Source organism: Saimiri boliviensis, chromosome 5 (genome assembly GCF_048565385.1).
Source record: "Saimiri boliviensis isolate mSaiBol1 chromosome 5, mSaiBol1.pri, whole genome shotgun sequence".
Classification (NCBI taxonomy): Eukaryota; Metazoa; Chordata; class Mammalia; order Primates; family Cebidae; genus Saimiri; species Saimiri boliviensis.
The window spans coordinates 102,529,760-102,546,512 of record NC_133453.1 but is presented as its reverse complement, the minus strand read 5'-3'; the positions used below and the strand labels follow the sequence as shown (position 1 = coordinate 102,546,512).

The 16,753-nt window shown below is 37.2% G+C and overlaps 1 protein-coding gene across 1 annotated transcript in view; it reads right to left on the bottom strand.

Moving 5' to 3' along the window:
• DARS1 (aspartyl-tRNA synthetase 1) overlaps positions 1–16,753 on the bottom strand; it is an 82,609-nt gene that overhangs the window by 41,083 nt on the left and 24,773 nt on the right. The gene's annotated exons all lie outside the window — the stretch shown is intronic.

The window sequence follows — 16,753 nt, the reverse complement described above, 5'->3', positions numbered from 1 at the left end:
GGGTAACACTGCTAGCTTCTTTTCATTATTGGAATCCCACAATCTTCCTTCAGAAACCTCACATGCTACAGGTGACATACGACCTTCTTTTTTTTTTTTTTTTTGAGACGGAGTTTCGCTCTTGTTACCCGGGCTGGAGTGCAATGGCGCGATCTCGGCTCACCGCAACCTCCGCCTCCTGGGTTCAAGCCTCAGCCTCAGCCTCCTGAGTAGCTGGGGTTACAGGCACGTGCCACCATGCCCAGCTAATTTTTTTTTGTATTTTTAGTAGAGACGGGGTTTCACTATGTTGACCAGGATGGTCTCGATCTCTCGACCTCGGGATCCACCCGCCTCGGCCTCCCAAAGTGCTGGGATTACAGGCTTGAGCCACCGCGCCCGGCAGACATACGACCTTCTGAGAAGCAATCCAAGTGATGGCTTCAGTGTTTATGTATAAATTAACTACTGGAAAAACTCAAATTCATTCTTACTTTTTTTAGATAAAAGAAGAAAGCAGGGAAGAAAGGGTAGAAGGAAGGAAGGAAGGTAGGAAGGAAGGAAGGAAGGAAGTTAGTTTAATGCTTTTATTTCCCTCAATGTTACCCATTGAGCAAATCACACTTTGGAGAGCACTGGGGTGGAGACCAAGAATCATGAACTCTGAGAAATGGCTACTGTAGATGATTTGAAAGTCACTGATGAAGGTATCATTTCTGCATAGGAGACAGGTGAAAAAATATTTAACAGCACACAACACCAGTCAGAGGTCACCATCTTGCAAATAAATGATGGAGACATAAATGTGGAGAAAAGGCAGTTTATCTATCTCTTGTTGCTGAGTGCCAGTGTCAGGTTTTGACTCTGACAAGTCCTCTTGTGAATACAGAGAAGAATCACTGGAATGTACTTACTGCAGCATCGTCTCCTAGGCTTGTGTGACCCTCCCACCTCAGCCTCCTGAGTAGCTGGCACTACAGGCATGTGCCACCATGCCCAGCTAATTTTTGCATTTTATGTAGAGACAAGCAAACACACTTTTATTTTTATAGCTCAAATGAAAGTGATTTTAGGCCAGGTATGGTAGCTCACACCTGTAATCCCAGCACTTAGGGAGGTTGAGGTGGGTGGGTCACCTGAGGTCAGGAGTTTAAGACAAGCCTGGCCAACATAGTGAAACCGGTCTCTACTGAATATACAAAAAATTAGCCAGGTGTGGTGGTGCGCTCCTGTAGTCCCAGCTACTTCAGGGGCTGAGGCAGGAGAATTGCTTGAACCCAGGAGAGACAGAGAATGCGCCAAGCCAAGATCACACCATTTCAGAGAAAAGAAAAGAAAAGAAAAAGAAAAGAAGAAAGTTCTTCCTTCAACATCTAAATCCCTAGAGGATTGCTTCTATTATCTCTTCAGCAATTCCCTTTTATGTTCTAGTTTCTGTATGAAGTGCTTTATGTACACACTATGTCATTTGAGCTTCACAAAGGCCTACACAGTAGGTATTATCGACATTTTACAGATGAGAGAACTGAGACTCTAAAAGGTTAATTAGACTACCATCACATAGCTAGTAAGACCATTTACTAATTATTGCACTAGACAGTTCTGTTAAGACTCACAAATTAGAACCAAATTTAAGTATCTCAGAATGCATCATCAGCTCAGTCTGAAATAATACATTTTCATTCTTAGAAGCTCATGAGCTAGTGGATTGCTTTACAGTTTCTGTGAAAAAAACTGAAAATAGAAGGCCCTTTTGTAACAGTTTCCCAAATGTCCAGGAATCATACTACCTTCCCCAGTAACACTGATGTATCTTGATGTTTTGCTGTTGTTGCCAACCTTAGTACAAATTCAGCAAAATCTTTAAATAATAATTTCATATTGTTTTATACAAAGTTACATTTAGCTCAGGAGAATTAATCCCATAAACTGCCTGACAATTTCTGACACTAGATTTTAGACCTGTTTTTTTCTTAGCACATCCTTAGCATTTATCTAAATTTTCAATATGGATGTTGCAGTGGACAGGACTGAATATAGAGCTGTTTTCCCTCCAACAGATAAATACGCTGTTCCAACAAAGAGGTATAAAATGTAAGTGCAACTGTTCAAGGAATTGTAATACACAACAGTATAATGGCCTCATCTACATTCACCGACTTATCCACATGGATGCTCAAGGGGTATCCACATGCCTGCCTCCCTTTGGGTCTCAACCACAGACAATATACACTCCTACCACAGCACCTGTACCCTGCCTCTGCATGCAGCTGTTTATCTCCGTTTTCCCTCTCCCAAAATTAAATGTCTCCTAAGACACAAATGCCACACATAAATATTTGTATACTCAAGCCCAGCAGAGGACCTAGACCAGAGCACATGCTAAATACAAGTTTGTAGAAATCAATGAGACTTTTTGAGTATTATTTTGGTATTTTCCAGATCTAATAGTTAATGTAGGCTGGGCGCGGTGGCTCACGCCTGTAATTCCCATACTTTGGGAGGCCAGGGTGGGCGGATCACTTGAGGTCAGGAGTTTGAGAGCAGCCTGGCCAACATGGTGAAACACTGTCTCCACGACAAATACACACACAAAAAATTACCTGGACATGGTAGCATGTGTTTGTAGTCCCAGTTACTAGGGAGGCTGAGGCAGAGAACTGCTTGAACCTGGGAGGGAAAGGCTGCAGTGAGTCAAGATTGTGTCATTGTACTCAAGCCTGGGCAACAGAGCAAGACTCCATCTCAAAAAAAAAAAAAAGTTAACGTAGCAAACTGAAATTTTAACCTACCAACTAGTGAAACACCTATTTTAGGTGAAAGATCTAGAAAGGAAAGAAAATAAACAAACTTGTATGTAGCTAGGTGACTCATTAGAGAATGAGAAACATACTTGTGACTCATCAGCTACCAAAAAATCACTTAACCACAATGACTAATTTCATATGAAAAATAAAATATATATGTATACATATAATGGTACTAAAAAAGGCTTATTTTCAGAATCAAAATACTTCTATGTTTGGGGAGAGTGGGAAGTGTCATATAAGCACAAATAGCAATATATACATTTTAAGTTTAAAACTACTTTTCACATTAATTGCAGTCCTTTATAGTCCCGTTAACTTTAAACTTTAAAAACTCATTGCCCTCTATAACAGTCAATACAAAAAGGCCTCCAGGACTTCCTTTAAAAAAAATTGGCTTTACGACACTTAACCACAACTAACACAAACTACTCTATTAATTACTTTAAAATGGTACACATACAAAAAAAATTTTTTTAAAGAGAAAAGGGATTAACATTTCAACTCTAGGATCAACTATTAAATATTAGAAAAGATGGGAATCTAGAAACACAGGCCTGGATAGATAGGTATTGCATCTTCCTGGTTCCAGACAAATTTCATTTAAAAGCCTCAAACCATTTCAGATATATAATGAAGAACCTGTTCCTAAAACCTCTAGGGAATTAGATGTGCCAACCTTCCTATGTAATTCATTCAGTTGCTTCATTTTTATATGGATTCAGCCATTAGAAAATTGATCTTTCCAACAAATTGATTAAAATAATGTGTGAAAAGTCCTGTGGCACTTAAATCCAATTAGTGAGTCAATTTTTGGGATTACTCTATTGATGAATTAGACATTCCTAAAACAGACAATTTGAGGCAAAACAGTTGGCTCCATATTAAATTCCAATGTTTCTTTTAAGGAAAACACTCCAAAGCTAGAAACTGCTAGCAGTATCGTCTAGCCAGTAAGGCAAAAGATAAGCACTTCAGATTTAATATCTAAAGTAAATGCTAAGATCGTTATCTACTTAAGATATTAAGAGTGACTTCATATTTTGCCTTTTAAATGATTAAGAAACCCCAGCTGGAACTATCTGATTTAATATTTTTAATAGTGGAGTCCTTGCTTTTTTCCACCTGGTATATGGCCAGAGGGAATAGAGTTAAATATAGGGCTTCATGGAATTAACATATAAATACCACTATTTCTCCCACTTTTTTGTGTATGAATTCACATGCTTTCATGTCCAGTCTTTTTGAGCAGTAACATTCAAAATGGAAAAGAAACATTTTGAAAATAAACAAACAGTCCTTAGGCACTCCTCTAGCACTAAAGATAACTGCAAGCATTGTGTGTGTGTGTGTGTGTGTGTGTGTGTGTATAAAAAACATATTTTATATATTAAAAATTTAACCAACTAGTAAAACACCTATTTTCACCATAAATATCTATAGCACTAAAGATAACTGCAAGCATTATATATATACATACATATATATGAATAAGACAACTGATCTAAGACAGAACGAAAATTAAATGGAGATTAGAAATGGTCTTTTCCTCACAGACATATTTTTATCCATACTATTTTCTAAACCAAATTCTGGCAGAATGGTTAGCTGGTCCACTAACTGAGCTGCTAGCTTCCCAAAGATAATGTGTTACTAACTAAATATTCTTTTGAATTATCTCATGTTTCATTTATCCTCAAGTGTTTAAGTAAGGATTTTTGTTTTATTTAAGCAACAGAATCCACTAGAATTGGTTTACATGTTGGTGATGTGCTGTTTTTAATCATAAAGAAGGGTGGGAGAATACTAAGCAACGGAACTCACAGTGCTTTTCAAATTTTTCCTTTCTAATTATACTTAGAAACTAAGAGATAAAGAGGAATGAGATCCTGAAGAGGTCAATGAAACAACAAAAATACAGGCACAGCCCATAAACCTCTATTTTCAATATAAAGTAGAATATACACTAGCGGGCCCAGTTGAGAAACAGGAACCACATGTTATGCTATGAACACACAAGATACTCTAATCTTGTATTAGATAGGATCAGGAGCCTATGGGACAGGGGAGTTTGTATGGTGTTTGTGGGGCAAGAGAAACAAAGGGGCGAGAAACAACAGTGGATAAAGGTGCAGAGAATAGCTCCAGGAATGGAGCATAGGGCCGCATGAGGTCAGGAGGAGCCTGAAAAGACTGGGAGAGAATGTGGAGATTGATAAAAAGACTAGAAGTCTTGATGAGGTCCAACAGAAAATGAACAACCTATTGGGCTTTTTATAAACTCAAAAACCTGGAACTTCTCTTCAATCAACTTGACATAGATAAGTTTAGGAAATACTATTGGCTGCCGACCCAATGGAAAAGGAGATAGCTTCATTCCTCTTAAGTGTCCACTCTTTATTTGGCCAGTGCTATATGGAAAGATGAGCCCATCTCAGGTCCAAACAGTGGGTCATGTTTACTCTCGGTCTCTATTGGCAATTTATTCCACATTACTGGTGTCATTTCCATTTAGTTTCTCAAACCAGTCATTTTGAATTCATTATTTCCTTACCCCCACACAAACAGTAACGAAACAGGTAAGATTCATGTTTTATCCACTCATTAGCAAATACTGTTGTCACTTTTAAGAGTACAGTCGGTTTTGCTACAAAGCTTGTATTGAAAATGTGAATTTGTTCCAACACCACTGACGTATTAGGGAACAATCTGAGTATAAGGAGAATTTTGTTTTTGCCTATGCCAGATTTCATCAGTGAAATCTTGGTCAATGCAGACAACAGTACTTGGGTGCACTCAGTCATGCAGGAATATACAAAATGCACATACCTTAAACATCTACTTATAACTCATGTTTCAAGTTATACCTATCCACATCTGGTGTTAAAACTTTCCCTCTAATTTCAGACATTGTTTCTTCCACCACTTCACAATAACTTACAAACTGCCTTTCTTCTGATACCCACTTCCACAAGCAAACTGCACATTTTTGTCAAGGTAAAATGCTGTATTTATCATAGTATTTATGTATTTCTTAAACTCTCAATGAGCATTTTGCACGGTCTGTACTAAAAATACAATTAGCTTGGCGTGGTAGCAGATGCCTGCAATCCCAGCTACTTGGGAGGCTGAGGCAGGAAGATTGCTTGAACTCCGAAGAGGAGGTTGCAGTGAGCCAAGATTGCGCCACTGCACTTCAGCCTAAGTGACAAGAGCGAGACTCTGTCTCAAAAAAAAGAAAAAAAGAAAACAAAGTTCAGTTCTTGCCTTGTCAAAAAGTGTGCCATTAATGAAGTTATTTTTTTAAATTGACATATAATTGTACATTTTTATGAGGTACAGTGCAATGTCTCCATACATGTATACATTGTGTAAAAATCAAATCAGGGCATTTGGCATATCACCTCAAACTTTTATGACTTCTTTGTGCTGAGAACATCCCAAATCCTTTTTTCTAGCTGTTCTGAAATATAGAATATTGTTAACCATAGTCACCCTACTGTGCTAGAGAACACCAGAACTTACTATTCTTCCTATGTGCGACTTTGCACAGATTGACCAATTTCTCCCTCATCCCCCTCTGCCCCTACCAACTATTCTCTCTATATCTATGAGATCAACATCTTTAGCACATGAATGAGATGATACAATATTTCTCTTTCTGTGTCCAGCTTATTCCACTTAACATAATGCTCTGCAGGTTCATCTATGTTGCCACAAATGACAAGATTTCAGATTTTTATGGCTGAATGGTATTCCAGTGTGTATATATCCCACACTTCATCCATTCATCTGTTGAAGAAACTTAGGTTGAATCCGTATCTTGGCTATGGTGAATGGTGCTGCAATTAATATGGGAGTGTAGATATATATCTCTCTTTGACAAAATGACTTCATTTCCTTTGGATAATTATCCCATAATGGGATTACTGGATCATAAGATAGTTCTATTTTTAATTTCTGAATAACTGCCGTATTGTTTTCCATAGAGCCTATACTAATTTACATTCCAACCAATAGTGTATAAGAGGTTCCTGTTCTTCACATCAAGTTTTTGAGTTAAGTTATGCCATGAACCCCACTTTCTCCATAAACACCATATTTTTATTGCACAATTTTGCATAGGACAGTTATTTTTAGGAATGCATATGTCACACAGAAGAACTGATACTACATTAGTGCCACTCTACAAAAGGCTAATCTAAAAGGACATCCATACCTTAATGTCCCAAGATCTCTTCTCCCTTGCTGTTGACGGATCAATTCTAGGGAAGGATTTTAGTCGGTACACGTGACTAACAAAGAGTGTGCAATTTGATGTGTTAAGGAACAGTATTAGTTATCTAGCCAAATCCTTTCAATTTTTTCCTGCATCCACAATATTAGTAAAAGATAAATTCATATTTTAAATTCTGAGTCTGTGGTTTTATTTTCAACATCAGTAGTATATACCACACAGCTGCTTTTTAAAGTGACTTTGTCTCTTATTTTTCATGAGAGTGATACAAAGGTGCAAAATGTATTGTGTTAATGGCAGTGCTGATAAAAAAAAGCCCAAAGTTTAAGCAAAAGTAGATGCAATTAATTATTAGATCTGCCTCTAGCAGTGTTAGGTTTCATGTTTATAACTATCAAAATTTTTATTATTAAGATTATTCAGGAAAAATAACTGTTACTGACAACATGAAACTCTGGTTCCAACTCCCTGTTGCTCCTCCTTATTTTTAGAGCGTGCTTTTTAACAACAGGGTGATTCCTTAGAAGGCAGCTACTGCTTTATAGTGGAAGAGACAAACTTATTAGTGTTGCTAATGGTTAAAATTAAAGTCCTCCTTTGGAATTTTTAGCATGAATTTATCACTCACACATAAATTTAAAAAAAAAATTTTCTTTTCCTCCCCAAGTTCTTTACCTCATTTCTGTTTTCTGAAATGCCTGTTTTCAGTGGTTTGTTTTTTCGTTTTTGAGACAGAGTTTCACTCTTGTTGCCCAGGCTGGAGTGCAATGGCAAGATGTCGGCTAACCGCAATCTCCACCTCCTAGGTTCAAGCGATTCTCTTAACTCAGGAGATTCTGGGATTACAGGCATGTAGCTGGGATTATAGGAATGCGCCACTACGCCTGGCTAATTTCATATTTTTAGTAGAGACAGGGTTTCTCCATGTTGGTCAGGTTGGTCTCAAACTCCTGACCTCAGGTGATCCACCCACCTCAGCTTCCCAAAGTGCTGGGATTACAGGTGTGAGCCACTATACCTGGCTAAAAAAAAATTTTTTTTAAATTACTTTATAATTAGTTTTACTTTTAATCTATTTTTAATTTTTATTTATTTAATTATTTTTTGTAGAGACTGGGTTTTGCCATGTTGCCCAGGCTGGTCTTAAACTCTTGGGCTCAAGTGATCCTCTCATCTCAGCCTTCTAAAGTGCTGTGATTACAGGCATGAGTCACCACGCCTAACCCAGTTCTGTTTTTTAAACTTTTTTTCCCTTTAGTTTTGACTTGTAATGTCTTGGGGGGCAGTGTCAACTAACAGGCTGTATTCTAAATGGAGCCACAATGTGGGAGGGCTTTGAACTAACATCATTACACACTATTTCAGAGAGGCAGGATGACACAAGAGACTAGAGTGTCAGTCCAGAGTCTAAGATACCTTAGTCAAAACACTTAATATTTCACACCTCGATTTCCTCATCTGGGAAAAAAAAAAAAGAGAGAGAACAGAACCAACCTCCTTCTTGCCCCCAAAACAAAAAAAGACAAAAACAGTATCTATACCTGATGGGGCTCCTGTGCAAATCAGATGAGAAAACAGAAGTCTGACCCTTTGCAGCTCAGTATATAGTAGCAGTCAGCTATTACTGCTATTACTATAGGCAAACCTGTTATTTGCCCTGTACATCAAATGGGGAAGATGCTGGTGACCACTGTACTGTACCTTTTGGGTCTGGTACAGGGACTAACAGGGAAGAGGCATCCAAATAAGCATAAAAATCCATGCTAGACACTGGAAAGGTTGGCAAGATAAAGCAATGTAGTTACTATATTGAGTTTTATTGGCAAATTAAGTGTCTTAAATATTAAAATAATATTTCACATGCAGTAAGAGTCCTGTATGTATGGATGGGTTTTCCATGACCTTTCACCTCAAAAATATATGACACCTGCTATGGAGGCTGCTGAAGAGTATTCTATTATTACATAATCTATTGATAAATCCAAAATAATGACAGAAGATGGGCAGCATAACCTTTATACAAATAGTGTTTTTTACCTTTTATTATCATTCATTCTAGGTACCACAGATTTAAGTACCTTGAAGTACTTTATTATACTAGATAGTCATAATAAAGGCCTAAAATATAACAGAAATACTATATAGTGATACATTCTGATGTGTTGTTAATAGTAGGAATAAACTTGGGAGTTGGTATAGGCTGGGTGATGACCAAATTTTAATTCTAGGTAATCATCAGCTCATGTTTTTCTAAACGATTTCCATTTATTACCACCACCACCATCCAAAAAAAACCAATAATGGTGAAAGAGAGACTATGTACATTAATAGTTTTTCCATTTGCATATGTATATACCCTTATGTCAACAAAAACTATTAACATTTTTAACACAGAAACTTGACTATTAAAGGTTTTCAGCAAAACCAATAAATTTTTTAGCTTTCTGGTTGTCAGAAATAATGTCTTAACTCTTACTATACTCAATGAGAAATGTACTCACAGATCTATATAACCACCCACATTCAAGTCAATAATTTTTAAATCTTTTAAATCTTCTTTTTTTTTTTTTTTTGAGATAGAGTCTTACTCTGTCACTTAGGCTGGAGTACAGTGGCACAATCTCAGCTCACTGCAACCTCTGCTTCCCAGGTTCAAGCGATTCTCCTGCCTCAGTCTCCAGAGTAGCTGGGATTATAGGCATGCACCACCACACCCAGCTAATTTGTGTATTTTTAGTAGAGACGGGGTTTCACCATGTTGGTCAGTCTGGTCTTGAACTTCTGAGCTCTTGATCTGCCCACCTTGGGCTCCCAAAGTGCTGGGATTACAGGCGTGAACCACTACGCCTGGCTTCAAGTGAATAATTTTTACATCTTTGCAAGGGTGTAAGAAAAGATTAGTTAGAAAAGGGGCATGCCATAAAGCTGCTACATACTAGCTCTTCAAATAATGCAACAACTTAAAATGCTTTGATGTTGTAAATTAAATATACAATTCACTGACGCAAAGAAGTGCAAAATGCCCAAACACAAAAGAACCATGTATTTGCTAATTAAAACAGCATCAAAAGAACAAAAATAAAAATAAATTAGATAAGTACTTTAAAAAATAATAAAACCCCTTTTTGACAATAAAAATCTTTTTTATTTTATTTTATTTTTTAATTAGACAGGATCTCAATCTATCACCTAGGCTGGAGTGCTATGGCACAATCTTGGATCACTGAAACTTTCACCTCCCAGGCTTGAGTGATCCTCCTACTTCAGTCTCCCAGGTAGCTGAGATCACAGGCTCACGTTACCATGCCTGGCTAATTATTTTGACTTTTTTTTGTAGAGATGAGGTTTTAGGTTTTACCATATTGCCCAGTCTAGTCTTGAACTTCTGGGTTCAAGTTATCTGCCCGCCTTCGTCTCCCAAAGTGCTGGAATTATAGGTGTGAGTCACCTTGCTCAGCCATATGTTTCAATTCTAAGGTAAGTACAAGCTTTGTTTAAAGATCAAACACTTCTTTCAATTACAGTGAATTGGTACCATACTAGATCTCAGACTTGTATACATTTCCCAGGCAAGTATAAATAGCAGTGTTTGAATAAGAGTCTTAGCTCTGAAGAGTGAGGTAAGATAAGCAAACAGTAGGCCGGGCGCGGTGGCTCAAGCCTGTAATCCCAGCACTTTGGGAGGCCGAGGCGGGTGGATCACGAGGTCAAGAGATCGAGACCATCCTGGTCAACACGGTGAAACCCCATCTCTACTAAAAATCTAAAAAAAAAATTAGCTGGGCATGGTGGCGTGTGCCTGTAATCCCAGCTACCCAGGAGGCTGAGGCAGGAGAATTGCCTGAACCCAGGAGGCGGAGGTTGCGGTGAGCCGAGATCGCGCCATTGCACTCCAGCCTGGGTAACAAGAGCAAAACTCCGTCTCAAAAAAAAAAAAAAAAAAAAAAAAAAAAAAGATAAGCAAACAGTAAACAACATATAAAGTCACATGGCTGTGTCAGAAAAAAAGAGAGCTGTACAGTATTTAAAGTGGTAAAAACAAATTTTATTCAAGACTATTGCAATAGGGGGAAAGAGATATGAGCATAGAACTGGGCTCAACTTTGAATACACCATTGACATGTGGGAACTTAGAGCCAAGGATGGGAACACAGAGTCAGTGGATGGAAAATTACTAAGAGGAGCCATTATGGGTAAGGGGAGATTCTGGCTAAAGTGACCTAACAGGATTCTTGCTGTAGGCATGCGAGGGTGATGAGACATCACCTGGGGAATGGAGGAAGAGGAACATGATTAGGTATGGAGGGTGATCAGATACTGAAGGGCGGATGAGGGGGTCGTGGTTAAAGCAACTCGGCAGGATTCTTACTAAAACAACAATGCAGGCATGAACATGAAGTAAAAAAGTCAAGGCTTATTGGGGCAGAAGGTTCCTTCAAAGGAGTCTGAGTAGAGTTTAGTCAATGAGGGACTCTGTCACCAGTTAGTAGGGAACTAAGTCCCTGCATTCTCTATACCTCTATTACACCCATCTGCCCATGTGTGCTTTGCAAAAATTAAAGATTTAAATCATTCTTTAAATCATGATAACTTCGTTTTTACGCCAGAGTCTTGCTCTGTTGTCCAAACTGTACTGCAGTGGCACAACTACAGCTCATTGCAGCCTGGACCTCCTGGGCTCAGGTGATTCTCCGACCTCAGCCTCCTGAGCAGCTGCGACTACAGGCGCGTGCCGCCATGCCCTACTAATTTTTAAACTATTTTTTTTTTTTTATTTTGTAGAGATGGGGTTTTGCCATGTTGGCCAGGCTGGTCTCAAACTTCTGGGCTCAAGTGAACTTCCTGCCTTGGACTCCCAAAGTGCTGGGATTACGGGGATGAGCCACACTGGCTCAAATCAAATATGCCCAGCCGATAACTTATTTTATGAACTCATTTTTCTTCACTAAAACCCCAAGAATTTTGAGTCCAAAATAAGCTTGGTGAGAAGTATGCACTACTTAATATGGCACAGGCCAGCAGTTCTGAAACTACTGTATGGGTTCTCTTTAGTGGAACAAAAAATGTCAGCAACCCCCAGTGATGACTTAAATTAGTTCTGTCATGTTACTTAAAGACCTACAAATACTAAACTAGTTTAAGTGCTTATGCTTATAGCCCTTAACTTTAAAATTGAAATAAATTTTTAAATAAAAACAAAATTCAAATTAATAATATTAATTAGTTTTACTAAAACTAAATTGCTGACATTTGATTTACTGTATAAAGCTTGTAGCCTCAGCGCCAGTTCCCTAATTAATTTGTTTCTGTATTCTGACTTCAATATACTAGTAATACGAAGAATACCTGTTCAGTTACCTAAAACATTGACTCTGAGGTAGAGTCAGGACATTTCAGCTTCATAATTAACCAAAGTTCTGCAAACAGTAATCTAAGAATGACAATTTATTTAAATAAAGTATCAGCCAATCATTTTATAAAACTATCTTGCTTACGTGAAAGTTAAGAAATGTAGCATTGTTAATTAAAATTTGCACCAAATGAATTACCAAATATCTGAAACTTAACTGGCACTGGAAATACAAACATTTTTCCTTGCATCAAGCTGTTATACTATTAGTGATCTGCTGCTCCTATACAGACAAAAAGAGAATTTAATATATCTGCTTGAATGGTACAAGCATTTCTGAGTTCAGAATTCCCATTAATTACCAAATACTACCTGGTATTGATCAGCATGTGTCTTTATTCAAGCTACCTTCATTTGTACAGAATGTAAGTATCATTTGGCTTCAGCTGGCATGAATGCAATTGTAAATAAGATAGTAATGCCGCTAATAGAGCACTAGAATAGGATGGCAGGTTTCAGTTATAAATTGGTTTTTAAGATGATCTGGAATAATATACTCTTATATAACTTTAAGGTTATCATCAAAATGTATACTAAAACTTTTTAATATATATAATACATATATATAAATATATATAATTCTCAGCATCCTAAGAATATATATGTGGATCCCTAATAAATGAACAGAGAAACCAAACAATGAGGATAATGAAGGATGTGGGTCAAGCTAAATGGCAAAGAATGAGGATTAATGAATAAGGCCAATGCCTTTAAAATGAGAAGTGAAGTAAGAGAGGTCATTGCAGGCATGGAGTGTCCCCAATCTGAACAGTATGTACTCGGGAGTACAGGGAAATAACATTGTAGTGAGGGAACCACCAGGCAGAATATTGGAGATGGTTGGAAGTAGGAAGCCATTAAAAATTTTAGATAAACTAGCCCTGAAAATAAAACTTCTGGCAAGAGTGGACTTAAGGAGGGAGCAAAAAAGGCATGTATCATTCAATAAATATTAGTTTAACAAATGACTGGACTATCCGGCCCTAAACCAAGTAACACGGCAGAAAATATAAAGAACTAAAAGGAGACAAAAAAAATTGAAGCCAACTGTCTGTAAAAACTCATGTGGAGAAACAAACAGAAGACTTTACTTTCAAATGTTTTAGAAATTTTAATACTGCTTTAATTCTGGTGTCATATCAGAAAATTCAACTATCCTCCATGCTTAAAAACACAGAAAGTCAATTGGGAGCAATGGCTCACACCTATAATCCCAAGGCGGGTGGATCACCTGAGGTCAGGAGTTCGAGACCAACCAATATGGTGAAATCCCCAGTCTCTACTAAAAATACAAAAAATTAGCTAGGCATGGTGGTGGGTGCCTGTAATCCCAGTTACTCAGGAGGCTGAGGCAGGAGAATGGCTTGAACCTGGGTGGCAGAGGTTGCAGTGGGCTGAGACCATGCCATTGTACTCTAGCCTGGGCAACAAGAGTAAAACACCATCTCAAAATCAAAAAAAGAACCAAAATTAAAACAAACAAACAAAAAACACAAAGTTCAAGTGAACTTAAGGTTTCTGTAGTTTGGTACAACAATAATGAATATAGTTAGTGAATAACAATAATAATAACCACAGTGAATATTTATATATTTTACAACCACAGCAGGTTATAAAATTTCTTCCTTTTCATGTGTTAATAACAAAGAGGAATTTCTTTGTATTGCTATTTATGATTCAATAATAACCTTACACCTTAGATTTTTGTTTTTAGAAGTATCAGTTCACCAAATGGTGAACCTTACACCTTAGATTTTTGTTTTTAGCAGGATCCGTTCACCTAAACAAGTGATCTGAAAGATAAATGTATGAGAGTTATCTTAATTTTTGCTTTCACAAAGGAGTAGTGCATACCCATTTTAGATAAAACACAATAACAATTTTTAGGAAAAGAATTTTAAGCTGGGCGCGGTGGCTCAAGCCTGTAATCCCAGCACTTTGGGAGGCTGAGGCGGGTGGATCATGAGGTCAAGAGATCGAGACCATCCTGGTCAACATGGTGAAACCCCGTGTCTACTAAAAATACAAAAAATTAACTGAGCATGGTGGCGCGCGCCTGTAATCCCAGCTACTCAGGAGGCTGAGGCAGGAGAATTGCCTGAACCCAGGAGGCGGAGGTTGCAGTGAGCCGAGATCGCGCCATTGCACTCCAGCCTGGGTAACAAGAGCGAAACTCCGTCTCAAAAAAAAAAAAAGAATTTTAAAAGGCAAAGAAAAACCCTATATATCTTTTTCCTTAAAAAGTTTTAAAAAGTTCTTGCTGACATCTAAAAGTAGACTTCTACCAAGGATCAGGAGTTCTGAACTACCTTAGAAGTATAGTTTGACATCACACAGAAAGGACAAACTGACCCATTTGCAACATAAAATCATGTTCCTAAGAAAATTATCTTAATCAACTACAAAAACTAAAAACTCATCATTATTTTGCCAAGAGTCTTAGCCATAAGAATTTTCCTTTTTTCACAAGATAGCAAAAGCCATTAATCCACCTACTGGTAATTACTCAGGCTTGATTCCTTAACATACTTGTGCCAAAAGTGTAATAGTTATCTACGTACCACATGTTGAGCCTATTGTATAAAATTGACTCCATTCACTTACATACAACAGTGAAAAGGTTTATAATTTACAACATGTCAACCTTTTTCCACATATTGCTACTTTATCATATAAAGTCCATTTTTTAAAGGGACTAAAAATAGCTACAAAATCAAGTAACAATTTAGTTGTTAAGCCTGAACTGCCTCTAGATCTTTATGGAGTTTCACTTCAGGAATTACAAAATCCAGGCTAAATTATCTATATTATTCCCTTGCCTAAAAGAAAGATCACCCATGTCATCTCATTTGAATGAAAGCCTTTAATTTATTAAAATAATGATACAAAGGTGTTCTTTAATTTTATGAGGGCATTAGTGAACTAAGTTCTGTTTGGTAGGCATTTGAAAGTAGCTCTTTTGGCTATCAAGCTATGATTGACATCTGATATACTCAATTACTGTTACTTAGTCAAGTCCCAGGAGTTTCTGAGAGGATCTGAAATACTAACTTATTTATGGAGTATTTTAATGTGTCTGCTTCTAAATACATCATATGGATTAACTGCCCACTTGTCAGTAGAATGCTTCTCACTGAACATTATGGGTAAGTGGGATTTTCAAAAGACTTTTCCACTGGAAGCTTTAGGAATGTAACCCTGAGGTTATAATGCAGTTTTATGGAAAAAAAAATTTATATTCCTATATGTAACTGTCAGCTTCATGTAACAGTTTTCAGAACCAAATTATTGTACAAAAGACAATAACTATAAAAGTTGTTTGTTATTTTGAGGTTGACTCTTTTCCAGTATTTTTCAGTACATTTAATAGAATTTAGCATCTATGTCTGTGGCTTCCAGGGCCATCTTTTTTCTTTTTATAGAAGGCTCTCTGTGCAGATAAAATTTCTAGGGACCAAGGTCATTTATGTTTGACTACATAGGAGACACACTGACCTTAAAAGGCTAGATGACAAATGCACACACTCTCACTAACTAGGAAACAAAACAAGCAAACTGAATTACCAGAAGACACAAGTAGAAGATAAGTGGCTGTCTCTGGGCAGCAGGAGAGGGAGATGGGGAAAGGTGGGGCTACCGTGCTAGTGGTACTAAAATACCACTGATTTCATCAATGAATTGATATTAATTCATGGCACTGAAGTTTTTAAACCCCAGTGCAGGTATTACTATGATGTAATAAAACTGAATTTGATAAATAAATATCTAAACCAAAACCAGCTGCTGAGCATCCATTATATGTAAAACATTGTGCTAGAGGGTCAGGGAGGGCTGAAAGCTAAATTAGGATATTAAATTAGAAAATCTGTAAGTCTCTTTCCAATTCCAAAACTCACAATTCCATCTATATTAACCCATCTATGAAAGCATGTATCTAAAGAGAAAAAATTTTTTAAATGAATAGAAAAAATATATCATTTACTCTGATGGAATTCTTTCTTTTAAAAAAATATGCCTATGAAATTACTTTATTACTTAAAACATAAAGACCATCCATTTTCCCATGTTTTCTGAGATCACCATCATGGAAATAAAATTTGCCACTGCACTCCAGCCCAGCGACAGAGCAAGTCTCTGTCTTAAAAAAAAAAAAAAAAAAAAAAAAGAAAGATGAAATTGAGAAAAACATGAAACAAAACTAGAGACATTACCAACTACCAAGTAAAACTACTCTCATCACTTTAGAGCCACTGCATGCACAACCACACTTCTATCTCTATATCTGCCTCCTGCAAGCCGAACAAAACAATGTGCTGCTTC